The 8614-nt window shown below is 51.8% G+C and overlaps 1 long non-coding RNA gene across 1 annotated transcript; it reads left to right on the top strand.

Moving 5' to 3' along the window:
* The first annotated feature begins 75 nt into the window (after positions 1 to 75).
* On the top strand, positions 76 to 2141 carry LOC128822784 (uncharacterized). The gene is made up of 2 exons (XR_008441597.1): positions 76 to 147; positions 939 to 2141. It is a non-coding gene; the product is annotated as an uncharacterized LOC128822784 (long non-coding RNA).
* The last annotated feature ends 6473 nt before the right edge of the window (positions 2142 to 8614 follow it).

Genomic DNA, 8614 nt, shown 5'->3' with positions numbered 1-8614 from the left:
CCTTTGTGACGCGCTCACCAGTGGTTCTCTTGTCTCCAAGGCTGCAAACCCCCACCCCAACTCCATCCCTTTCCCTTCCCTTCCCTTCCCCAGGGCAGCCAGCCCTAAGCCCAGCCAGGCCAGGCCTGAAGGCTTCACACTGTCTAGGTAGTAGACCCTTTGCAAAGCTACTTTTCAAGGCCTTTATTTCTGTAATTCCCACTCAGTTCTGGGTTGCAGCTTGTTGCTGTGGGATTTTGTTTATTTCTCTTCACATCAAACAAAGTGGTGGGACACAAACAATGGCACCAGGCGGTGGAAGTAAAAGAAGCTTTGCACTCCCCAGTAGATGACCCCACAATTCAGTTGGCCGATGTCTGTAGGGAACAAATTGACCATCCAAACATTCCACTTTTGCTCTGCTTCTTTGTGCCAGGGCTTTATTCCCTGATTCCTTTATTGCAGAGACACCCAAACCCAACATAAACATGATCTGCCTCAAAACATTTCTGATCTTGGCAGTTCCTGACAATTCAAAATTTCCTTCATGGAAATAGCACGATAGGCAGGTCATTCTGAAATACTCTCCAACAGAGCAGATAAAACTAATCATGCTTGGTTTGGCACAACTTAGCCTGAGCCAAGGGACCCGTGGGTCTGATCCCTTTTTCTGCATCTGCAAAATCATTTCTTCAAGACTCATCTCTCCTATCTATTCAAAGAAGCTTTGCACTCTGCATTAGATGCCCCCAGTATTCAGTGGGCCAATATGATCAGTGTATTGATAGGGTGTAAATTGGCCATGCAAAGTTCTCCTTCGTTGTGGCAGGGGTTTATCCCCACTTTCTTTCTTGCAGGCACACCCAAACCCAACATTACAACTCCTGCCTCAAAACAATTCTCATTTGGACTGTCCCTGAGAATTCAAAACTATACTCAGAGCATTTCCCTGTCCCCAGGGAAAGGCTCCAAGGCTGGGCTCTCACCTGCACGGAATGAAGAAGAGCTGCTGCACTCGCCAGCAGCTCCGGGGTCTCGCGATCAGCGCTTTGAATGCAGCTTTTGTACAAACTCTGCCTCTCTGGGCCAAGCAGCATTCCTGGGCATCGGCAGCGCCGCTGCCGGCCAACATCCTCCGGGCACAGCTGCAGCAATGAGATTGCAACAAGTCCTGGCTGAAGGAGTCTCCAGTCATGCTGCAGCCCTTCACCTGTGGCGGAATCATCTTGTGCCACCATGGGGGCAGCAAAGGGGGTGACGGGCTCTTGCAGATGAGGGTCTCCTCCATGTGCTGCAGCTCACTGCGCTGATACAGCTGCTGGTGCCCTCCCCCACAGCTGTACCAGGAGCCTGTCTGGAAAAATAACACTGCCAGTGCCAGTGCCAGCCACTAATCCCTGCCATGGCCCTGCCCACAGGGCGTCCTGCCTACCAAACTGCTCCAGTCAGGTGATGTCAGACACCATCAAAATACATTCAAACGATGCATTTTCCACATTCTGTCAGAATCATGGCCATACAGTCCACATGCTGGAGGCAGACTGCTGTTGGCAGAATGGGGCAAGCCCCAGCAGCTGCTCTTCCCATGGCTGGATGGCCATGGCAGCAGAGGCAAGTCTCTCACCGTGCCCACTGCTGTGAGACCCGGTGCTTTGGACATGTTCCCACTGAACTCAGGCTCCTGCTACAGCAGCATCATGCCTTCACACATTTGATAGCAAAGAGTTGGAATAGCACCCAGGACTCGCCCCAAGAACTACCAAACAAAAAAAAAGGGAGGCGGCAAGCGAGTTAGAATAGTTCACTCCTTTCTAATACAAGCATACCTGGGTTTAAGCAGGGACACTGGGCTAATCATACTGGGGATTGGCTTGTAAGCCTTGTCTCTAGCAATTCCCACCAGTCTGCAAGCATTTTTCAGTAGAAAGGGGTACATAAGGTTTTACAGCACATCCATGAGCAAGTCTGAGCTGGAACTCAAAGTACAAGACAAATACTCCCAAATTGGCCACCCATGGGGAAAGGAAGAAGAAAAGCAGATGAAACAAGTGCCATTGCAGCTGAATTGCCTGCATTTATCCCATGCTCAAACCTTTCTGTACAAAAGCACCTCAATTCAAACACACAGCTTAACAGCAAGGAATTAAAGTGTTTTGAGAGCATTTAAAGCCTGATTCCTATTACTTTCAAGGAAAGGCAGATGCTACATTCCTTAAAAACACAAATGGGGGTCTAATGAGGGGGGCTGTATCCTTCAAAAGCAAGAATGGAGGTTTAGAATTGCAGCACTGTTTCCATTGGAAAAGACCTTTAAGACCACAGAGTCCTCCCAATAACCTGAGACCACTAACACTGCCAAAGCCACCACAAAAGCAAATCCCAGGAAATGTCATGAGATGGGACATCCTTCTTGTCTCCTTTGTCTCCCCAGGAGCCCCTTGGAAAGAGAAATGCCCACACGGGTTTATCTGACTCCTTCCTAGACAGCCTTTCCCTCTCTCCCAGGTCTCGTTTGCTCCGCAGGCTTCGCTAGCTCGCTCGACTCAGAAGAGCCCAGGTGGGAGAAAACGCTGCCTGGCGTGGGGCTGTCTGATCCCTGTCTCACCTTGATTCAATTTGCCCCGCTCCCTCGCCCATCAAAGAGACCGAAGGATCCCCCGCAACCTCACGGTACTGCAGCAGATCCCAGGCACATTCCCTCCTCCCCTCCTTGGTGGCCCTGGGGAGGCTCCAGAGCCCTCCCTGTGTGCGGGACAGCTGCTGCAGCACCGCTGCGCCTGCGTGCGAGCGGCGCCCCAGGAGCAGCTGCGCAAGTTCTGAGTCTGAAGCAGAATCCTCAGCGCACACAAATGACAACTGGCATTTCAGGGGCTGGCACGAGAAGCTAAATCCATCTGCTCACTGCCCTTTCTAGCCATGACCACGCTGATGCAATTGGAAGAATTGCCCCCACCCAGGAAGCTCTCAGGTGGAAGATAGGAGCAAAAGCTACAGGTTTCTCAGGTGCTAGCTGCCAGTGCCTCAGGTTTTCCTTCCAATTTCTAAGGGGTTTGGACTATTTTTACCATTTCAACACTTTCTGTGTGTCCCTGTGAGCAAGTAAGCACCACAAACCCTCTCCCTCAAAGCCTTGAGGTAGTGCTAAAGCAGAACTTGTTCATGCTCTTTTCTCCTGGTGATTTTATAATCCCAGCCAGACTCTGATAGCAAACCTGTGCTGTAGACAAAAGACTGACCTTGGAATCATAGGGCACTTTCTGGCTGGGTGTTTTAATCTGCTTTTCCACAGCCTTGGGCTGAGCACAGTGAGGCCGAGGCCTGGGGCCCTCGAGATGGCCCCGGGGAGCCCCCGGGGCAGCGGCGAGGGGCGGCAGCGAGGGGCGGCACAGGGTGCATTTCCCCCGAGCGGGCGGGCGGGCGAGCGGTGGGGAAAGGCGCCCTGGGGAGAAGGGCAGGCACAAGGGCCCCGGCTCTCTGCAATGCGGGCGGCCAATCGCCAAGTGCTGGTCCCGGAGCCGCTGTCAGGGCCGTGTCTCCACCCTGCCGCTGCCACTGCACCTGCAGTGCTGCGTCCGGCTCTGCCGGGCTCCCCAGCACCGACGGCAAGGACCTGGACACGCTGCAGCAGGTGCCGAGGAGGGACACCGAGATGATGTGAGGGCTGCAGCTCCTCTCCTGCAAGGAAAGGCTGACACAGCTCGGCTTCTTCAGCCTGGGAAAGGGACTTAAACTTGATTGAACTGTGACCTTCCAGTACCTGAGGGCAACCTACAAGAAAGCTGAACAGAGACTTTGTACGAGGGCAAGCAGAGACAGGACAAGGGAGAATGGATCCAAATGGAAAGAGAGTAGGTAGCATGGGGCAGCTCGGCAAGCAGCAGCGCGCTGGGTGGTCGGGTTCCCAGTGCAGAAGAGCAGGAGCGCAGTGCCGCCCGTACGGCCAGAGAAGCCTCCGCTGGAGCAGCTCCACCGGGAGGGCCGCTGCTGGGGAGCGGCGGCTGCGGCAGCGTTTACTCCGGGAGCCAGCTCACCGACACCCCGGTAAGAGACGGGGCCGTATCGGAGGAAACGGTGGCAGGCAGCGGGCGACGAGCTCAGCCCGCCGCTCGCCTTGGCTTCCCAGTGGCCATCAAGCAAGTGTCCCGGGATTGCATCTCGGAGTGGGCAGGGCTGGTGACTGAGCAGGGCCAGCGGGAGCAGCCGGCGGGGCATGCCGGGCGGGGCTAAGGCGAGGCCCGGCAGGTTGGCAGCTGGAAGGCTGCGAGGGGAGCAAGCGGGGAGTGAGCGGGGGCCGCGCAGTGTCCCGGGCCAGGCAATGGCGAGTGGCGGCAGGGCCGGGCAGGGGGTGGCCAAGGCACGGCGCATCATCGGCCCCGCTGAGGCCATCGCGGTCCCCCCGCAGCACAACGGCGCCCTTGTGCCCCTGGAGCTGGCGCTGCTGTGGATGGTGTTGTGCCCTGGCTTCCGCGGCGTTGTGCGGCTCCTGGACTGGTTCGAGCTGCCCGGCGGCTTCGCGCTGGTCATGGAGCGTCTGCAGCGCTGTCAGGACCTCTGGGACTTCCTGCATGAGCAGGGGTTCCTGACGGAGCCCGTGGCGCGGGGGCTGTTCCGCCAGGTGCTGGAGGCCATGCGGCACTGCACCAGCCGCGGCGTCCTGCACCGCGACATCAAGGCCGAGAACGTCCTTGTCGACCTGGCCACGGGCGAGGCGAAGCTCATCGACTTCAGGTGCGGCACGATCCTCCAGGACGCGTTCTACACCCAGATGTCAGGTGAGCCCAAAGCCGGGGCCCAGACGGGCAGCGGAGGTTCCCCCCTTGGCTGGCAGAGGGGGAAGAGGCAGGGAGGGAGGGAGGGGGAATCCTCCTTCAGCCGGCTGCAGCCAAGTTGCTTTTCGGCAGGGCAAGGGCTGGCTGTTGTGGAATGGGAGCTGGGAGGGAGGGAGGGAGCAGCATCGGCCTGATGAGCTGTGCCCGTGTCCCATAGGAACGCCGGAGTTCAGCCCACTGGAGTGGATACTTTTGCAAACCTTTGAAGTAACAATGGGGTATTTACAAGTTTTTGTATATGCCCAATTCCCTAAACATTCTAAAATGGGGAGGTTACTCTGGAGGTAAATGATCAAAGGTACATAGAGGTGTTAAGTTTAACATTAACAGCCATTGAATATAAGGAGGAAATTAGTGAAGAGATATTTGGACAAGTATTTCGGGGGTATGTGCCTCTGATGTACAAGGGAGGGCAAAGAATGCCCCCCATAGTAATCAAGCTTAAGGAAGGGACACAACCAGTGAGAATTAAGCAGTACCCCCTGAAAAAGAAGACAGGGAAGGAATCAGCCCAATAATTGATAGTACAGGATTAAGGGCTGTCAATAAGATAACAAAGGATTTATATCCTGTGGTAGCAAATCCATATACTTTACTAACTTGTTTAACACCTGAACTAACCTGGTTTACTGTTTTAGATCTGAAAAATGCCGTCTTTTGCCTCCCTATCCACAAAGCCAGCCAGAAAATTTTTGCATTTGAATGGAAAAGCCCTAAAAGCAGGCACAAAACCCAGCTCATATGGTCCATGTGCCTCAAGGCTTCAAAAATTCCCCCACTCTGTTTGGGGAACAACTTGCAAAAGATCTAGAGTCCTGGGAAGCTCCACAGGAAGAAGGAAGGCTATTGCAGTACGTGGATGATCTTCTAGTAGCCACTCGGACGAGGGAAGCACGTGTGGCCTGGTCAGTAAGCCTTTTGAATTTCCTAGGGCTCCAAGGATACAGAGTATCAAAGAAAAAGGCACAGGTGGTGAAGCAGACTGTAATCTACCTGGGGTATGAGGTCAGTGCTGGGCAACGGACTTTAGGGCAGGCTCGCAAGGAAGCAATATGCCAAACCCCGAAACCCCAGACAATAAAGGAACTCTGAACCTTCTTAGGCATGGCAGGGTGGTGCTGGCTGTGGGTTTGTAATTATGGACTGCTCGTCAGACCCCTCTATGCTCTTATTGCCAATGAAAATAGAAAGCTCCAGTGGACAAAGGAAACCACACGGGCCTTTCACCAGCTAAAGAGTGCCCTCATGTCAGCTCCAGCTTTGGGACTGCCCGATGTAAGTAAACCATTCTTTCTATTTTCCCATGAAATCCAGGGAATTGCCCTGGGAATATTGGCTCAGGACTTGGGTTCATATCGGAGGTCAGCAGCTTACTTTTCCAAGCAACTAGATGCAACGGCCAAAGGATGGCCAGGTTGCCTCAGAGCAGCAGCCATGCTGAATATTCAAGAAGCATGCAAGTTTACCCTGGGACAAAAAAATGACTGTACTAGTGTCCCACACAGTGCCTGCAGTACTGGAAGTAAAGGCCGGCCACCGGCTCTCACCACAGAGGTTCCTGAAGTACCAGGCCATCATAGTAGAACAAGATGATATAGAGATAGTGGTAACTAACATTGTCAACCCAGCTTCTTTTCTCGGTGGAAATCAAGGAGAAGCAGTACACCACGATTGCCTGGGGACTATTGAAGCTACTTACTCCAGCCACCCAAATTTGAAGGACACTCCTTTGGACGATGCAGGGACCTGGTTCACTGACAGGAGCAGCTACGTTGCCAGTGGAAAGCGACCTGCTGGATATGCAGTCACTACCTGCAGAAAGGTAATAGAATCTGCACCCTTTCCAACAGGCACCTCTGCACAGAAGGCCAAGATTATCGCACTGACCCGTGCCTTGGAAATGGCAAAAGGAAAGAGAATAAACATTTATACAGACTCTAGATACGCATTCGGAGTTGTGCATGCACATGGAGCCATCTGGAGAGAGAGAGGACTGCTGACTTCACAAGGAAAGAACACTAAACATTTGCAAGAGATAATCTGGCTGCTGGAAGCAGTTCAGCTGCCTGGAAAGGTAGCAATTATGTATATTAAAGCACACCAGAGAGTGAGCTCAGAACTGGAGGAAGGAAATGAGCTGGCAGATAGAGAGGCAAAGGCAGCAGCGAAAGGTGAGGTAATTATTGAAGGGGCTCTAATTCCAGACGGACAAATTTCCCTTGAAGTTAAGCCAGAATATAATAAGAAAGCCAGAAAACTAATCAAAGGGACATACTAATCAAAACTAATAAAAAAGGGGCATACAACCAAGAGGGGTGGGCTACCATTGAAGGGAGACGCTGGTAATCCCTTCCTATTTGTTGTGGTGACTAGTAAGGGAGGAGCATCAGAAAACACACTGGGGAATAGATGCCCTGAACATCTATTTGATTGAAAGAATCGTTGCCAGGAATTTATATGCCACTATTACTCAAGTGACCCAACAGTGTGATCTTTGCCTCCAGACTAACCCCAAAAATACCCCCAGACCAAAACTCGGTCAGATTGGGAGGGGCCATGGACCTGGACAACAGTGGCAAATTGACTTTTCAGAACTCCCAAGAAAAGGGGGGGTATTGGTATTTATTGGCATTGACAGATGCATTTTCAGGGTGGCCAGAAGTGCTTCCCACCAGAACTGTTCAAGGCTCGAGAGGTGACCAGGGTATTATTACAAGAAATAATACCATGCTTCAGGGTTCCAGCCACAATATCCTCAGAGGATCACATTTCATTTCCAGAATAGTGCAAGTTCATTTCCAGATTAATAGCCACCTGGGCATAGATTGGGAACTTCATACCACCCCCAATCAAGTGGCCAAGTGGAGAAAATGAATCATCTGATTAAGCAGCAAATTGTAAGACTGGGGCAGGAAGTTAATCTACCCTGGCCCCAAGCTCTTCCACTGGCATTATTGCGAATTTGAACTAAACCTAGAGCTAAAGAAAGGCTGAGTCCCTTTGAAATGCTTTATGGAAGGCCATATGGAATACAAAAGGGAATGTCCACCCACATTGGGGAGGTAACATTGGCCACCTATATGGTGGCTTTAAGTAAACAGCTCAGAGAAATTGAAAAACGTGACTGGAACTCAGAACAGAGAGCCAGATAAACCAGTACACAATATACAGCCTAGAGGTTATGTATATATTAAGTCTCTTACAGAAAAGACTTTGGAACCACAGTGGGAAGGACCATTCCAGGTGCTTCTCACCACCTTCACCGCGATCAAGGTCAAGGAGCAGAATGCCTGCATCCACCACTCTCGAGTGAAGAAGGCCCCAGAAGCCCCTTGGAAAGTGACACCAGGAGACAAAGGACTGAGACTAAAACTTACTTGGGCAAAATGAGTGTATTGCGGTCGGGGGTAGTTTGTAGTCTCATTTACGGAATTGTTTTGTGTATAATTATAATTGGAGTCTTGGAATTAGAGAGTACCTCTATCCAAACCAATGCTGAATGGCCTTGGTCCCAGGCTTTCAATCAGTATAATGGATCCATGGGGGAACCTTTTGAGATAAAAGATTTAAACCTTTCCACTGTAGTAGTCCATGGGAATCAAGTATATGAGGAGTAGGAGTGGCAGGAACAGGAACTGTGGACACTTTAAGGGATCAGAGGAGAAGAAATTCAGGTAGGATGCCAGGTGGTCAATGGGACCATTCATGAGAGGCCAAATCAAATTAGTGTCTCAGCCTCTCCTGTATACAGGCACCAGGAGGTTTGTGATAGCCCAAGTAAATCAGATTGTTGGTGTAATTTCACA

The sequence above is a fragment of the Vidua macroura genome, unplaced genomic scaffold (genome assembly GCF_024509145.1).
Source record: "Vidua macroura isolate BioBank_ID:100142 unplaced genomic scaffold, ASM2450914v1 whyUn_scaffold_105, whole genome shotgun sequence".
NCBI classification, from domain to species: Eukaryota; Metazoa; Chordata; class Aves; order Passeriformes; family Viduidae; genus Vidua; species Vidua macroura.
This window is presented reverse-complemented; position numbering and strand designations above follow the sequence as displayed.